This window comes from Salvelinus namaycush, unplaced genomic scaffold, assembly GCF_016432855.1.
Source record: "Salvelinus namaycush isolate Seneca unplaced genomic scaffold, SaNama_1.0 Scaffold610, whole genome shotgun sequence".
In the NCBI taxonomy this organism is placed as follows: Eukaryota; Metazoa; Chordata; class Actinopteri; order Salmoniformes; family Salmonidae; genus Salvelinus; species Salvelinus namaycush.
Genome location: NW_024061321.1, coordinates 76305 through 93099, shown reverse-complemented (window position 1 = coordinate 93099; position 16795 = coordinate 76305). Strand labels below are relative to the sequence as shown.

General features: G+C 39.3%; 2 pseudogenes; one reads left to right on the top strand and one right to left on the bottom strand.

Annotated features, from left to right (window-relative positions):
- Positions 1-5857: 5857 nt before the first annotated feature.
- Positions 5858-5969, top strand: LOC120042109 (annotated as a pseudogene).
- A 1236-nt stretch (positions 5970-7205) lies between these two features.
- On the bottom strand, positions 7206-7355 carry LOC120042097 (annotated as a pseudogene).
- Between the last annotated feature and the right edge of the window lie 9440 nt (positions 7356-16795).

Here is a 16795-nt window from a genome sequence, read left to right as displayed (position 1 = left end):
AGTTACGATGAGAAACGAAAAAGGAAAAGAACGTTTAATGGATGGAATACGGATAAAGGACACCAGGATTCTGGCGAGAGATATTAATGTGAAGGAATTGGTGGTATCTTTTATGAATCTCCCAGTATACGTAGAAGATGGTGTGATACTGGGCAAGCTGAGTAGCTGGGGAGTGGCGGCCGTCTCGGAGATAAGGAGGAGAGTTTGGCCAGGAACGGAGGTGGTTGACGGGACACGTTTTTGCAAAGTCAAGTTCACAGAAAAAGTGACATCATTGCCTTACTCTACAAGAATTCAGACGTTGGAGGGAGCAGAATATTTTAGGGTCATTCATGACAAACAGGTCAGAGTGTGTCGTTTGTGTATTCAACCCGGGCACATAGTTAAAGACTGCCCGGAATTTAAGTGTTTCAAGTGTGGCAATCAAGGACACTACGCGAGAGAATGTGTCGGAGAGAAGAATTTTTGTGGTGGATGCAGAAAGAGATTGGCGGAGTGCAACTGTGGAGAGGTTAGGGTTGAAGAGGGGAGTAAAACACTATTCGAGGAAGAAGGTGTATTGTCGAAAGAAGGAGAAGAAGATGGAGGAGAGGACGTGGCAGAAGGTGGAGAGACGGAGGAAGGAAGAAGGGAGAAGGACCAGAAGATGAATGAAATTGGGAGCAGTATGGACGCAGAAATAAGAAGAGGGAGTTTTCAGGAGGAGGGGGGAAGTAGACTGGGGGGAAGCACGGGGGACTCACAGGTTTTGGGGGAAAGCACAGCACTAACAAGTACCACGGGGGGTGAAGAAATGGAGGGGGTTGGGGATTTGATGACAATAACAGAAACGGAAATGAACACGGGGAGCACAACGACGACAATACCAGAGACGGAGATGAGCACGGGGAGCACAACGGAAGTGGATGTCAAGAGTGTGAGTTGGATGGATAACATGGACTTGGAGGAGATATCGGATACGGATGATGGGGAAAAGATTGAAAGAACGAGGGAAGGATACAGGAAGAGGAAAGCGGCGGGAAAAGGAGGAGAGAAAGGGTGGAAGAGGAAAGAAACTGGATAACAGGTAGAGGATAATGAAATTATATTTATTTATTTTTTTATTTATTAGAATGGTCAATATAATGTCAATAAATGCAAATGGTTTGAGAACAATGGGAAAATTTAATAGAATAGTACAAATGAAGAATTCAGATATTTTATGTATTCAAGAGACGCACTGGGATAATGTATGTGTTTTAGAAGTAAAAAAAATATGGAGGGATTTTATTTATGTAAACAATGGCAGAGGGAATTCAAGTGGGGTTGCTATTTTATTGAGGAAGGATGTGGTGGATAATGTGAAACACATATATAATGATAATAATGGGAGGATTTTAATTGTAGATTTTGAATATATGAATAGGGTTTTTAGGATTATAAATATTTATGCGCCGAATAATGAGATAGAGCGGAGGGATTTATTTTTAGAATTAGGGAAATGGTGCAAGGGTAACTGTATTTTAGTTGGGGATTTTAATGTTAAAATGAAAAGACTAGATATGACAAGGGGAGCTATTTTTAGAAGTGACGTATCTAGGGGGGTTTTAAGGAAGATTATGTTGGAAAAAAATTTGATTGATATATGGAGGGATGAGAATCCGAACAAGAGAGAATTTTCTAGAAGGCAGGTGGTTTTAGGGGAGTTGAAACAGACACGGATAGATCTGGTTTTAGTAAATGAAGGGTTAAGGAATTTTATGAAGGATATTAAGTATATTTTTACAACTTTTAGTGATCATGCTGGGTTAACATTTTCGGTGGGGTTAGATAGGGAGGGGAAAGGGGGGGGAGTGTGGTGTATGAATGCAAGGTATCTAGGTGATGAGGAATATGGAATACAACTTAAATCTTTGATAGAACATGAAATGGAGGATAAGCAAAAAGGGAATGATAAGTGCCAGTGGTGGGAAAATGTTAAGAAAAAAATAAAAGATTTTAGTATTAGATATGCAAGGAAGAAGAGGAGTAGGATGACAAGAGAAGAAAATTATTTAAGAGCAAAATTGAATAAAGAAATGAGGAAATGTGATATTGATCCTATTTATAATATTGAAAGGTTTTTAGATTTAAAGGCACAATTGAGCAAATGGGAAATAGATAAATGTAAGGGGGCATCTATTAGAAGTAGGGCAAAGTATGTTTTAGAAGGGGAGAAATGTACGTCTTTTTTTCTTGGTTTAGAGAAAACTAAACAGACGAAATCATATATTAGTGAGATAGAAAATGTAAAGGGTGAAGTGGTAAATGATTATGTTGAGATATTAGAAACTGTACAGAATTTTTATAAGGATTTATTTAAGAAAGGGGAGGTGGATGAAGAGTGTGTAAAGGAGATTTTAGGTAGTGTGGATGTGCAAATTGGTGTTGAGGATAAGCAAATGTGTGATAGGAAGATAACAGTGGATGAAGTGAAAGATGCAATTAAGGGATTACAAATAAATAAAAGTCCTGGAGTAGATGGACTAATTGCAGAGTTTTACAAAATGTATGAAAGTTTTTTAGCACCGATTTTAATGGAAGTGTATCAATACATGGAAGATAATAATACTGTTTCAGACTCCATGGTGACAGGACTGATATCGGTTTTATATAAAAATAAGGGGAGCAAAATGAAATTAGAAAATTATAGGCCAATTAGTTTATTAAACTCAGATTATAAGATTTTAGCTAAGATATTGGCGAATAGGATGAAGATGGTTTTAAATGATATTATAGCACCTACACAAAATTATAGTGTGCCTGGAAGAGACATAGCTGATACCATCATTACACTTAGAGATGTGATAAATAAAATGAATAGCGATAAGAGAGGGGGAATTGTTTTAAGTATAGATTTTAATAAAGCTTTTGACAGGGTGGAACATGATTTTATGTTTAGGGTACTGGAAAAATATGGGTTTGGAAATAGAATAATAGGATGGATAAAATTATTATATAGAAAGGCAAAAAGTAGGGTAAAATGTAATGGGGTTTTAACAGATTCTTTTATTCTTGAGAGATCAGTGAGACAGGGGTGCCCTTTATCAGCATTATTGTTTGTTTTATCGGTAGAACCCTTAGCGGCATACCTTAAAAAAGATCATTTTATAAATTGTGTAGAGACTCCGCAAGGAGGTTTTAGTCTAATTCATCAATATGCAGACGATACCACAATAACAGTTAGAGATGAGGAAAGTGTTAAAAGGGTGATGGAGTGTTTTAAAGTATATGAGAAAGCCTCAGGAGCAAAAGTGAATATGGAGAAGTCAGTAATAATGTACGTTGGAAAGATTAATGAGGAGATTTTTCCTTTTAAAATGGTAAATGACTATTTTAAGGTGTTAGGTGTGTTTTTAGGGGTGAAGGAACAGGAAGCTAGGGATATGACATGGAGTGGAGTGATAAACAAAGTTAGGAAGGTGGTAAATATGTGGAGGGGGAGGTCTTTGAAATTAAAAGGGAAAGTAATTGTCATAAATTCATTGTTGATGTCAATTTTTATTTATGTAATGAATGTTTTGGATATGCCAGAATGGGTTTTATCTGAAATGAATAAAATTGTAGTTGATTTTTTATGGGAAGGGAAGGGGGTGAAAATAGCTTTTAAAACTTTGATTGCAGGTTATGAGGAGGGGGGTTTGAAGTTGGTGGATTTAAATGTGAGGAAAACAGCAATTAGAGTCAAAATGGTACGTAAATATTTATATGGGGAATTAGATTATGGATGGAAAAGATTTTTTAAGGAGTATTTGCAGGAGGTTGGGAGGATGGGGGACAATGGTTTATTGATGTGTATGAAAAAGGAAATGTTAGGTAATATACCTTTGTTTTATAGAGAAGTGTTTGAGGCTTGGGGGGAGTTTTTACCAAAGATTTATTATGAGTGTACCATTTTAGACAATATTTTAAATCAGCCAATTTTTTTAAATCCCAAGATACAGTATAATAATAAGATGTTGTTTTGTAAATATTTTATGAGGGCTGGGATGAGACAGATTGGGGACATCTTATATGAGGTCATTCCGGGGTTCCTTCCATGTCAGGCAATATTTGATAATGTGGTTGAAGAAAATGATGAAATAAGTAGAACTACTGTGGAGAACATGTATAAGAGAATATTAGGATGTCTTCCTGGGGAGTGGGGTGTTTTAATAAATAAAGAGGTGGCAACAAGAGCTAGGGGTTTACCGGTTTTATATTATGAAGGTAATGGGAAGAAGTATGATTTGTCAGGTTTGAAAGTTAAAAAAGTTTATGAAAAATGTATTTTAAGAGAGATAAAAACTCCTGCTTCGGAAAAAGTGTGGTCTAGGGTGTTTGCAAATATAGATGTGAAATCAATATGGAAGAATGTAAATGTAAAATATAATTCTATAGAATGTGAAGACAATGATTTTAAATTGAAACATAATAGGATTTTTACGAACGTGGTTTTACATCAAATAAATAGAGATATTAAAAGAGAATGTGATATTTGTGATACGGGGGTGGAAAATTTTATGCACTTTTTCGTTGAATGTAGTAGATTAGAAGAGTTTCATAAGTTTTTAAAGGGGATTTTAGTACAACATTGGGGAGAAGAGATTGTTGATGGGGTTGAGTGGAGGAGGTTGTTTCTTTTTGGGTTAACTGGGAAAAGCAAAGTTTTTAATTTTAATTTGATGAATTTTGTTCTTAGTCATGCCAGATACGCTGTAAGACTAAGACGGAATTTGGGACATTATGAAGGGAAAATTGTGAGTGTGGAGGTTTTATTTAGAAGTATTTTAGAGAAAGATATAGAAGTAATATATAAATATGGTGGATGTAATTTTGAAAAATTGTTTGTGTGGGGGAGTACTTTTATTGAAATTGAGTCGAATGGAAAACTTGTTTTTAATTATTAATTGGTTTTGGTGGATGATTGTGTTTTTTTAATGGGTTTTATTTTCTTTTCTTTTTTTTTGATTTTGTAAAAGGATGAATTGTTCATCCTTTTTGATTATTGATTGAATGTTGTAAATATTATGTGTTTTTTCATAATAAAAGAGAAAAAAAAAAAATACGGCTGATCTCATCTGATCTCGGAAGCTAAGCAGGCTCGGGCCTGGTTAGTACTTGGATGGGAGACCGCCTGGGAATACCAGGTGCTGTAAGCCTTTTGTCCACTAGGGGGTGTGGCATTATTTCATCAGCAACACTGCCTTGTAGTAAGCATTTGATGCTGAATTGACTAAATGCAGCTTCTATGGGCTAGTCTCCCCTGCCCTTTTAATACGATCAAAGTTCCTTGTGTTGTCAGGGAGCAACTGCCTTTTATTTATAAGACAAATAAGAATATTGTTACTGAATGCAGCTTGTGTGTGCTTTGTGCTCCCTCGCCCTGTTCAAATGATCAAAGGAAATAATGCTGGTGAGGAGTGGAACTGGACTGGTGTCTGATGGCCCTGTGTTTTCCATGTTGGAATTACAACCCTTCTTTTATGGAGTAAATCCACAGCACAAGAGAATGTGAGATGTTATCGATAATAAATCAATTGGTTTCATGCATTTGTCTGTGTGTGTGTGTGTGTCTGAATGTGATTGTATTTCGTCATATCGCAAACATTTGTGATATCAGATAGGTTAAGATATTAAAAAGTAATTGGTGATTTTTTCGACAGTGTTGCATGATGGGAATCTAGTGGTTCACTGATATAATCTAGTAAACAAAATAAACTACTTTTTCACCACTCTGTGTGCAAGTGCATTCCTAAACGGCATTTAACGCAGGTCGATGTGATATGATATTATCAGAACACAAAGTGGTTCCCGTTAGCGGAAAATGTTGGCACTGGAGAGACTTGCCCTCCACTAAGCAGAAGAGACACTGTGATCAAGAAGTTGGTTCACCCAGTGTGGGGCTCAGCCATTGCACTCTGGCTGTGCTGACCCCTTGCGAATGTTCCAAATTTGGGAATCTCGATTGCGCTTTACCCTGATGTCTTTGTTAATGATAAGCCGTTGCTTGGCGGCAGGCTTAAGGATGACTTTAGTCAACTCACTGTGCTTATGGAGATCTTTGAAGTCAGTGGTGAAAGAGACTTTGTGGACCAATCGAAAGGTGGAAACATTTGTTTGTAGCAAAATATTGTTGGCATTTTGTCGAAGCATTATGTTGCGAAATGCAGCATTGTATTTATGCCACGCTGGTACTTCAATCAGGAGATAGTTGAGAAGCCACTCTAATCCCCCCCCCCCCCCCCCCCGCGCCCCATGCGCTTCCAATATGAAATTGTCCATACATGCGTTCCTTCTTAGCACAGAACAATGCAATACGTTTTCAACATCCAGAGCTTTTGTGTATTTATTGTGGCTAGTAGGATAGCTGCATGGGAAACTGTTGCTGATGATGTATTTGTCAGAAGTCATTGTATTTGTCCGTTTTTTCCCACAAGGCCGAAATATATGCCTTCGCTTTGAAATGTATACAAGGTTTGTTTGTATTTCATCCAACTATCTGTGCTAAAAAGTGATGGCTACAGAATATGTAATTTCTTCCACTTTTTGAGTGAGCCAAAGTTCAAGCTGCTTATCTAATTGGTGAGAATGCAATGTCTGTTTATCAGACTCATTTTGACTTTATATGGTGTACCAAGAGATGTGCCTTCGCTTACGGCCATACCAGCCTGAATACGCCCAATCTCGTCTGATCTCGGAAGCTAAGCAGGCTCTGACTCTGACTTCAATGATCTGACATATTTCAGCCTTGTGGGAAAAAACGGACAAATACAATGACTTCTGACAAATACATCATCAGCAACAGTTTCCCATGCAGCTATCCTACTAGCCACAATAAATACACAAAAGCTCTGGATGTTGAAAACCTATTGCATTGTTCTGTGCTAAGGAGGAACGCATGTATGGACAATTTCATATTGGAAGCGCGTATGACACATCATGACCGGGGGGGTTAGAGTGGCTTCTCAACTATCTCTTGATTGAAGTACCAGCGTGGCATAAATACAATGCTGCATTTCGCAACATAATGTTTCGACAAAATGCCAACAAGGTTTTGCTACGAACAAATGTTTCCACCTTTCGATTGGTCCACAAAGTCTCTTTCACAACTGACTTCAAAGATCTCCATAAGCACAGTCGGTTGACTCAAGTCATCCTTAAGCCTGCCACCAAGCAACGGTTTATCATTAACAAAGAAATCAGGCTAAAGCGCAAACGACCACTACCATAAATTTTGCAATCGAGATTCCCACATTTGGAAAATTCGCAAGGGGTCAGCCCAGCCAGAGTGGAATGGCTAAGCCCCACACTGGGTGAACCAACTTCTTGATCACAGTATCTCTTCTGCTTAGTGGAGGGCAAGTCTCTCCAGTGCCAACATTTTCCGCTAACGGGAACCACTTTGTGTTCTGATAATATCATATCACATCGACCTGCGTTAAATGCCGTTTAGGAATGCACTTGCACACAGAGTGGTGAAAAAGTAGTTTATTTTGTTTACTAGATTATATCAGTGAACCACTAGATTCCCATCATGCAACACTGTCGAAAAAATCACCAATTACTTTTTAATATCTTAACCTATCTGATATCACAAATGTTTGCGATATGACGAAATACAATCACATTCAGACACACACACACACACACAGACAAATGCATGAAACCAATTGATTTATTATCGATAACATCTCACATTCTCTTGTGCTTTTGATTTACTCCATAAAAGAAGGGTTGTAATTCCAACATGGAAAACACAGGGCCATCAGACACCAGTCCAGTTCCACTCCTCACCAGCATTATTTCCTTTGATCATTTGAACAGGGCGAGGGAGCACAAAGCACACACAAGCTGCATTCAGTAACAATATTCTTATTTGTCTTGTAAATAAAAGGCAGTTGCTCCCTGACAACACAAGGAACTTTGATCGTATTAAAAGGGCAGGGGAGACTAGCCCATAGAAGCTGCATTTAGTCAATTCAGCATCAAATGCTTACTACAAGGCAGTGTTGCTGATTACATTTACATTTACATTTAAGTCATTTAGCAGACGCTCTTATCCAGAGCGACTTACAAATTGGTGCATTCACCTTATGATATCCAGTGGAACAACCACTTTACAATAGTGCATCTAACTCTTTTAAGGGGGGGGAGGGGGGGGTTAGAAGGATTACTTTATCCTATCCTAGGTATTCCTTAAAGAGGTGGGGTTTCAGGTGTCTCCGGAAGGTGGTGATTGACTCCGCTGACCTGGCGTCGTGAGGGAGTTTGTTCCACCATTGGGGTGCCAGAGCAGCGAACAGTTTTGACTGGGCTGAGCGGGAACTGTACTTCCTCAGAGGTAGGGAGGCGAGCAGGCCAGAGGTGGATGAACGCAGTGCCCTTGTTTGGGTGTAGGGCCTGATCAGAGCCTGAAGGTACGGAGGTGCCGTTCCCCTCACAGCTCCGTAGGCAAGCACCATGGTCTTGTAGCGGATGCGAGCTTCAACTGGAAGCCAGTGGAGAGAGCGGAGGAGCGGGGTGACGTGAGAGAACTTGGGAAAGTTGAACACCAGACGGGCTGCGGCGTTCTGGATGAGTTGTAGGGGTTTAATGGCACAGGCAGGGAGCCCAGCCAACAGCGAGTTGCAGTAATCCAGACGGGAGATGACAAGTGCCTGGATTAGGACCTGCGCCGCTTCCTGCGTGAGGCAGGGTCGTACTCTGCGAATGTTGTAGAGCATGAACCTACAGGAACGGGTCACCGCCTTGATGTTAGTTGAGAACGACAGGGTGTTGTCCAGGATCACGCCAAGGTTCTTAGCACTCTGGGAGGAGGACACAATGGAGTTGTCAACCGTGATGGCGAGATCATGGAACGGGCAGTCCTTCCCCGGGAGGAAGAGCAGCTCCGTCTTGCCGAGGTTCAGCTTGAGGTGGTGATCCGTCATCCACACTGATATGTCTGCCAGACATGCAGAGATGCGATTCACCACCTGGTTATCAGAGGGGGGAAAGGAGAAGATTAATTGTGTGTCGTCTGCATAGCAATGATAGGAGAGACCATGTGAGGATATGACAGAGCCAAGTGACTTGGTGTATAGCGAGAATAGGAGAGGGCCTAGAACAGAGCCCTGGGGGACACCAGTGGTGAGAGCACGTGGTGCGGAGACAGATTCTCGCCACGCCACGCTGATGAAATAATGCCACACCCCCTAGTGGACAAAAGGCTTACAGCACCTGGTATTCCCAGGCGGTCTCCCATCCAAGTACTAACCAGGCCCGAGCCTGCTTAGCTTCCGAGATCAGACGAGAATGGGCGTATTTTTTTAATTTTTTTTTTTTTTTAATTTTTAAATTATAATAATGTCAAAGTAATTTACAACCAATTCACATTAATACTAACAATCCTTGTACATCAGCAAAAAAAAAAACATTTTCCAAAACACCAACAACCCAAATAACAAAAAACAAAATCAACAAAACAATACAACAAATAAAACATAATTACACCATCCTTATTCACTAATCAACATAAAATACATAATCTAATATAGACATTAGACATACACCATTTCAGAAGTTAACCCTAACTCCCTCTCCTCCCTCCTCCATAGACACTAAAGTACTCCCCTTTATAAACATACTTTCAAATTTCTCTAGTTTTGCATTATACATTAATTCCACCTGCTTTCTTAAACCTGCTTTAAAGATTACCCAGACATTCACCTTTTTCCCTTCAAAATGTTTCATATTCCTTCTACAGTAAATTGCATACCTCACAAAACTCAAAACAATATTCAACAGGTACACATTCACACCCAAACATTTCCCCACCACTCCAAATAATATTAACCTATCCCATGCAAAACTTTCTAAAAACTCTTTTCTCCAGTGCCTCCACAACAAAAGTTTTACTTCATTGAAAAAATCTGTCAGACATGGACATTCAACAAATAAATGCAACAAAGACTCTGGCTTCATCATACACACATCACATTCCCGCCGTACATCGCGGTTTATCTGATGTAAAATAATATTTGTGTATATACGATTATGCCGTAACATAAAATCCATGTTCTCACAATTTCGTTTATTCCCAAACAAAACCAAATTCTCCCACATCAAAGAAACATCCAAATCAATAAACATTTTTCTCCACATCCTCTCAGCCGCAGGCCTCACACACACAGACTTCAACATACACTTGTACAATCTTTTCTGTGTTACTTTTGATAATAATTGTTTCCCCGATCCTTTACCCACATAGAGACTTGGCAGCACATACAAGTCCTCATATTCCCCCTCCCCATTTATCACTTTTATCCACTCACCCGTAATGCATAATTTAATTCTTTCGTATATCTGTAATACTAATTTTCTCTCCACTGTATCATCAAACTCCCACACAGTATCCAGAATTGCCTGCCCCCTTAAAAAACCCGGTATAACCTCGTAAAGAAAATCTTTTACCAATATTAACCCAGCCTTCATAAACATTTTGTTGTACAGCACCTTCCCACCACTCTCTATTTTCGGATTCAAAAACACAGGCTGATTAAATATGTTGTCCTTATTTGTACATGTGTACTCAATCTGAGGAAGAAATTCCCCCCATGCCAAGAACACCTCTTTATAGAACTCAGGCAAACCCTCCAACATATCCTTCTTCCATGACATCAATAATCCACTTTCTTCACAACCCCCACTTCTGTACAAAAAATGTTTAAAAAACCTTTTCCATCCATAATCTACCTCCCCATATAAGTATTTTTGCACAGTTTTTATTCTCATTGCTTTTCTCTTCACATCCAAATCCACCAATTTCAACCCCCCATCCTTTAAATCCGAGATAAGAGTTGCCCTTGCAATCCTAGTCCCCTTCCCCTCCCATAGGAAATCTGTAACCAAACCATTGAATTATTTTAACACCCATTGTGGCATATCCAACGAACCTAAAACATAGATACATTTGGATGCCACCAATGAATTAATCACCACCACTTTCCCCCTCAAAAACAGTTTTCTTGCCTTCCAATAGGATAGAGTATGTTTTATTTTATTCAAAACCCCAGTCCATGTCTCATCTCTCGTCCCTTCTTTATCCACCCCCAAAACCACCCCTAAAGTCTTTATATAACCTTCAGCCTTTTTGAAAGGGAATCCACAGTCCACTTTTTCATCTATCCCCACATACATTATTTCAGATTTTTCAACATTAAGTTTTGCCCCTGATGCCTTGCCATATACCTCAAAACACTCCATTACATTCTTCACACTTTCAACATCTATCACAGTACATGTAGTATCATCCGCATATTGCTGTATAACACTCTCCCCCCCATCCGGTATCCGTATACCTCTAATTAATTTGTTTGCTTTAATCATTGCTGCAAGCGGCTCCACCGATAAACTATAAAGAGCAGCTGATAACGGACATCCCTGCCTAACAGATCTCTCCAGAGGAAAAGAATCTGTTAAAATCCCATTACATTTTACTCTGCTCCTTGCAGATCCATTCAGTAATCTAATCCAACCTATCATTCTTTCACCAAAACCAAATTTCCCAAGTGTACGCAATAAAAAGGAATGATCAACTCTATCAAAAGCCTTATTTAGATCCAAACTCATCACAAACCCCCCTTCCTCCCCCATATGCTTTATCACATCCCTTATTGTTCCCACTGTGTCAGAAATATCCCTCCCTGGTACACTATATCCTTGTGTCTCTGCTATTACTTCTCCCATAACTTTTTTAACTCTATTAGCTAAGACCTTGGCTAAGATCTTATAATCACAATTTAAAAGTGTCAACGGTCGATAATTATCCAAATTTACACGACTCCCTTTATTTTTATACAGTATGGTTAAAACTCCTGTGGCCAGCGAATCTGGCACCACTTGAGTCTTTTCAATATATTCATACAGTTTTCTTAAAATTGGAGCCAACAAATCTGCAAAAGATTTATAAAATTCCGCAGTTAGACCATCAGACCCCGGACTCCTATTGCAATTAGCAGCTAATATGGCCTCCTTAATGTCAGTTAGACTCATATCTTCGTCACACATGTTTTTTTCCCCTTCCGTTAACTTAGTATCCACATGTTCAAGCACCTTATCCATACAGGAATCATTAACCTCTTATTTTTTAAATAAGCATTCATAATATCTCTCGACCATATCCAGAATCCCCACCAAATCATTTACCTTTTCCCCTTTATCATTAATTAACTCCGTAATATAAATCTTCTCTTGTCTTCTTTTTTCTAAATTCAAGAAAAATGAAGTACACCTTTCCCCCTCTATCGCATATTGCACTCTACTCCTTACAATCGCCGCATAACATTTCTTCTTCTCATATTCATCAAGTGCATCCTTAGCCAGTAAATAATCCTCCACCCCATGACCTTCATCCTTTTCTATACACTCAAGTTCATGTTGAACCTTCTTACGTAGTTCCCTCTCCTTCTTTTTCAAAAAATAATTCCTCTTAACAGCATATTTTATAGTCAATTCCTTACATTTGGTTTTCAGCTCCTCCCACCACAACCCCATATTCTCCTCCATTAACTGTTGTCTTTTGGCCTTCCCAATACATTCTGATATCATCTCAATATAATTTTCCTCCTCTAGCAAGCTATTATTTAAACACCACAGCCCACCAGATTTAGTAGGTGTCCTTACTCCACAAGAAAATACCAACGCAGCATGATCACTAAAAGTTGTAAAAACATACTTAATTTCTTTCATAAAATCCCTTAAACCTTCATTTACTAAAACCAGATCTATTCGTGTCTGTTTCAACTCCCCTAAAACCACCTGCCTTCTAGAAATTCCTCTCTTGTTCGGATTCTCATCCCTCCATATATCAATCAAACTGTTTTCAAACATAATCTTCCTTAAGACCCCCCTAGATACGTCATTTCTAAAAATAGCTCCCCTTTTCATATCTAGTCTATTCATTTTAACATTAAAATCCCCTACTAAAATACAGTTACCCTTGCATCATTTCCCTAATTCTAAAAATAAATTATTTCGCTCTCTCTCATTATTCGGCGCATAAATATTTATAATCCTAAAAACCCTATTCATATATTCAAAATCCAAAATTAAAATCCTCCCATTATTATCATTATATATCTTCTTCACATTTTCTACTACATCCTTCCTTAATAAAATTGCAACCCCACTTGAATTTCCCCTGCCATTGTTAACATAAATAAAATCCCTCCATATTTTTTTTTACTTCTAAAACACATGCATTATCCCAGTGCGTCTCTTGAATACATAAAATATCTGAATTCTTCATTTGTACTATTCTATTAAATTTTCCCATTGTTCTCAAACCATTTGCATTTATTGACATTATATTTACCATTCTAATAAATAATAAAATAATAAAATATAATTTCATTATCCTCTACCTGTTATCCAGTTTCTTTCCTCTTCCACCCTTTCTCTCCCCCTCTTCCCCCCGCTTTCCTCTTCCTGTATCCTTCCCTCGTTCTTTCAATCTTTTCCCCATCATCCGTGTCCGATATCTCCTCCAAGTCCATGTTATCCAGCCAACTCAACTTCTTGTCACCCACATCCGTTGTGCTCCCCGTATTCATCTCCGTTTCTGGTATAGTCGTTGTGCTCCCCGTGCTCATCGCCGTCTCTGGTATTGTCGTCGTTGTGCTCCCCGTGTTCATCTCCGTTTCTGTTATTGTCATCAAATCCACAACCCCCTCCATTTCTTCACCCCCCGTGGTACTTGTTAGTGCTGTGCTTTCCCCCAAAACCTGTGAGTCCCCCGTGCTTCCCCCCAGTCTACTCCCCCCCTTCTCCTGAAAACTCCCTCTTCTTATTTCTGAGTCCATACTGCTCCCAATTTCATTCATCTTCTGGTCCTTCTCCCTTCTTCCTTCCTCCGTCTCTCCACCTTCTGCCACGTCCTCTCCTCCATCTTCTTCTCCTTCTTGCGACAATACAACTGCTTCCTCGAATAGTGTTTGACTCCCCTCTTCAGCCCTAACCTCTCCACAGTTGCACTCCGCCAATCTCTTTCTGCATCCACCACAAAAATTCCTTTCCTTCTCTCCGACACATTCTCTCGCATAGTGTCCTTGATTGCCACACTTGAAACACTTAAATTCCGGGCAGTCTTTAACTATGTGCCCGGGTTGAATACACAAACAACACACTCTGACCTGTTTGTCATGAATGACCCTGAAATATTCTGCTCCCTCCAACGTCTCAATTCTTGTAGAATAAGGCAATGATGTCACTTTTTCTGTGAACTTGACCTTGCAGAAACGTGTCCCGTCAACCACCTCTGTTCCTGGCCAAACTCTCCTCCTTATCTCCGAGACGGCCGCCACTCCCCAGCTACTCAGCTTGCCCAGTATCACACCATCTTCTACGTATACTGGGAGATTCATGAAAGACACCACCAATTCCTTCACATTAATATCTCTCGCCAGAATCCTGGTGTCCTTTATCCGTATTCCATCCATTAGACGTTCTTTTCCTTTTTCGTTTCTCATCGTAACTTCATACTTCTTATCCCCTTTCATTCGGCATCCCACCACCTCTCCACACACCTCCTTAATTGCTCGTAGTAGTTCCATTGTCGTCACCTTGTCTTCTCCTTCCAACTCAATTGCCACCGTGTATTCTTTGCCATATTTCATTCCTTCTTTATCTTCATTTTTCTTCCGTTGCGCCTTTTCGTTGTCTTTGTCCATTCCGTTTGTCTTTTCCATGTTGTCCGTCATAGTAAAAAAATGAATCCAAAAAAGCTCTCCCCCAAGCAGCAAAACTGCAAGGGGGAAGACTAACCAAACTTAAAACTATTCAACTGAAGAAAATAATAAATTATATTGCGAAATCCAATTAATTAACAAAAATAGCTCTCGAGCAAACACTCTCCAGCAAACACTCACTCACAGCTCAAAACTCGCACCTGTCGTCACTTCTCCAATCAGGAAAGGCGTATTCAGGCTGGTATGGCCGTAAGCGAAGGCACATCTCTTGGTACACCATATAAAGTCAAAGTGAGTCTGATAAACAGACATTGCATTCTCACCAATTAGATAAGCAGCTTGAACTTTGGCTCACTCAAAAAGTGGAAGAAATTACATATACTGTAGCCATCACTTTTTAGCACAGATAGTTGGATGAAATACAAACAAACCTTGCTAACATTTCAAAGCGAGGGCACATATTTCAGCCTTGTGGGAAAAAACGGACAAATACAATGACTTCTGACAAATACATCATCAGCAACAGTTTCCCATGCAGCTATCCTACTAGCCACAATAAATACACAAAAGCTCTGGATGTTGAAAACCTATTGCATTGTTCTGTGCTAAGGAGGAACGCATGTATGGACAATTTCATATTGGAAGCGCATGGGGCGCGTATGACACATCATGACCGGGGGGGTTAGAGTGGCTTCTCAACTATCTCTTGATTGAAGTACCAGTGTGGCATAAATACAATGCTGCATTTCGCAACATAATGTTTCGACAAAATGCCAACAATGTTTTTCTACAAACAAATGTTTCCACCTTTCGATTGGTCCACAAAGTCTCTTTCAAAACTGACTTCAAAGATCTCCATAAGCACAGTCGGTTGACTCAAGTCATCCTTAAGCCTGCCGCCAAGCAACGGTTTATCATTAACAAAGAAATCAGGGTAAAGCGCAAACGACCAGTACCATAAATTTTGCAATCGAGATTCCCACATTTGGAAGCCAGAGTGGAATGGCTAAGCCCCACACTTGGGTGAACCAACTTCTTGATCACAGTATCTCGTCTGCTTAGTGGAGGGCAAGTCTCTCCAGTGCCAACATTTTCCGCTAACGGGAACCACTTTGTGTTCTGATAATATCATATCACATCGACCTGCGTTAAATGCCGTTTAGGAATGCACTTGCACTTGGAGTGGTGAAAAAGTAGTTTATTTTGTTTACTAGATTATATCAGTGAACCACTAGATTCCCATCATGCAACACTGTCGAAAAAATCACCAATTACTTTTTAATATCTTAACCTATCTGATATCACAAATGTTTGCGATATGACGAAATACAATCACATTCAGACACACACACACACACAGACAAATGCATGAAACCAATTGATTTATTATCGATAACATCTCACATTCTCTTGTGCTTTTGATTTACTCCATAAAAGAAGGGTTGTAATTCCAACATGGAAAACACAGGGCCATCAGACACCAGTCCAGTTCCACTCCTCACCAGCATTATTTCCTTTGATCATTTGAACAGGGCGAGGGAGCACAAAGCACACACAAGCTGCATTCAGTAACAATATTCTTATTTGTCTTATAAATAAAAGGCAGTTGCTCCCTGACAACACAAGGAACTTTGATCGTATTAAAAGGGCAGGGGAGACTAGCCCATAGAAGCTGCATTTAGTCAATTCAGCATCAAATGCTTACTACAAGGCAGTGTTGCTGATGAAATAATGCCACACCCCCTAGTGGACAAAAGGCTTACAGCACCTGGTATTCCCAGGCAGTCTCCCATCCAAGCACTAACCAAGCCCGAGCCTGCTTAGCTTCCGAGATCAGACGAGATCGGGTGTATTTTTTTTTTTTATCTTTTATTATGAAAGAAACACATAATATTTACAACATTCAATCAATAATAAAAAAGGATGAACAATTCATCATTTTACAAAATCAAAAAAATCAAAAATAAATAAAATAAAACCTATTAAAAAAAACACAATCATCCACTAAATCCATTTAATAATGAAATACAAGTTTCCCATTTGACAGAATTTCAATAAGAGTACTCCCC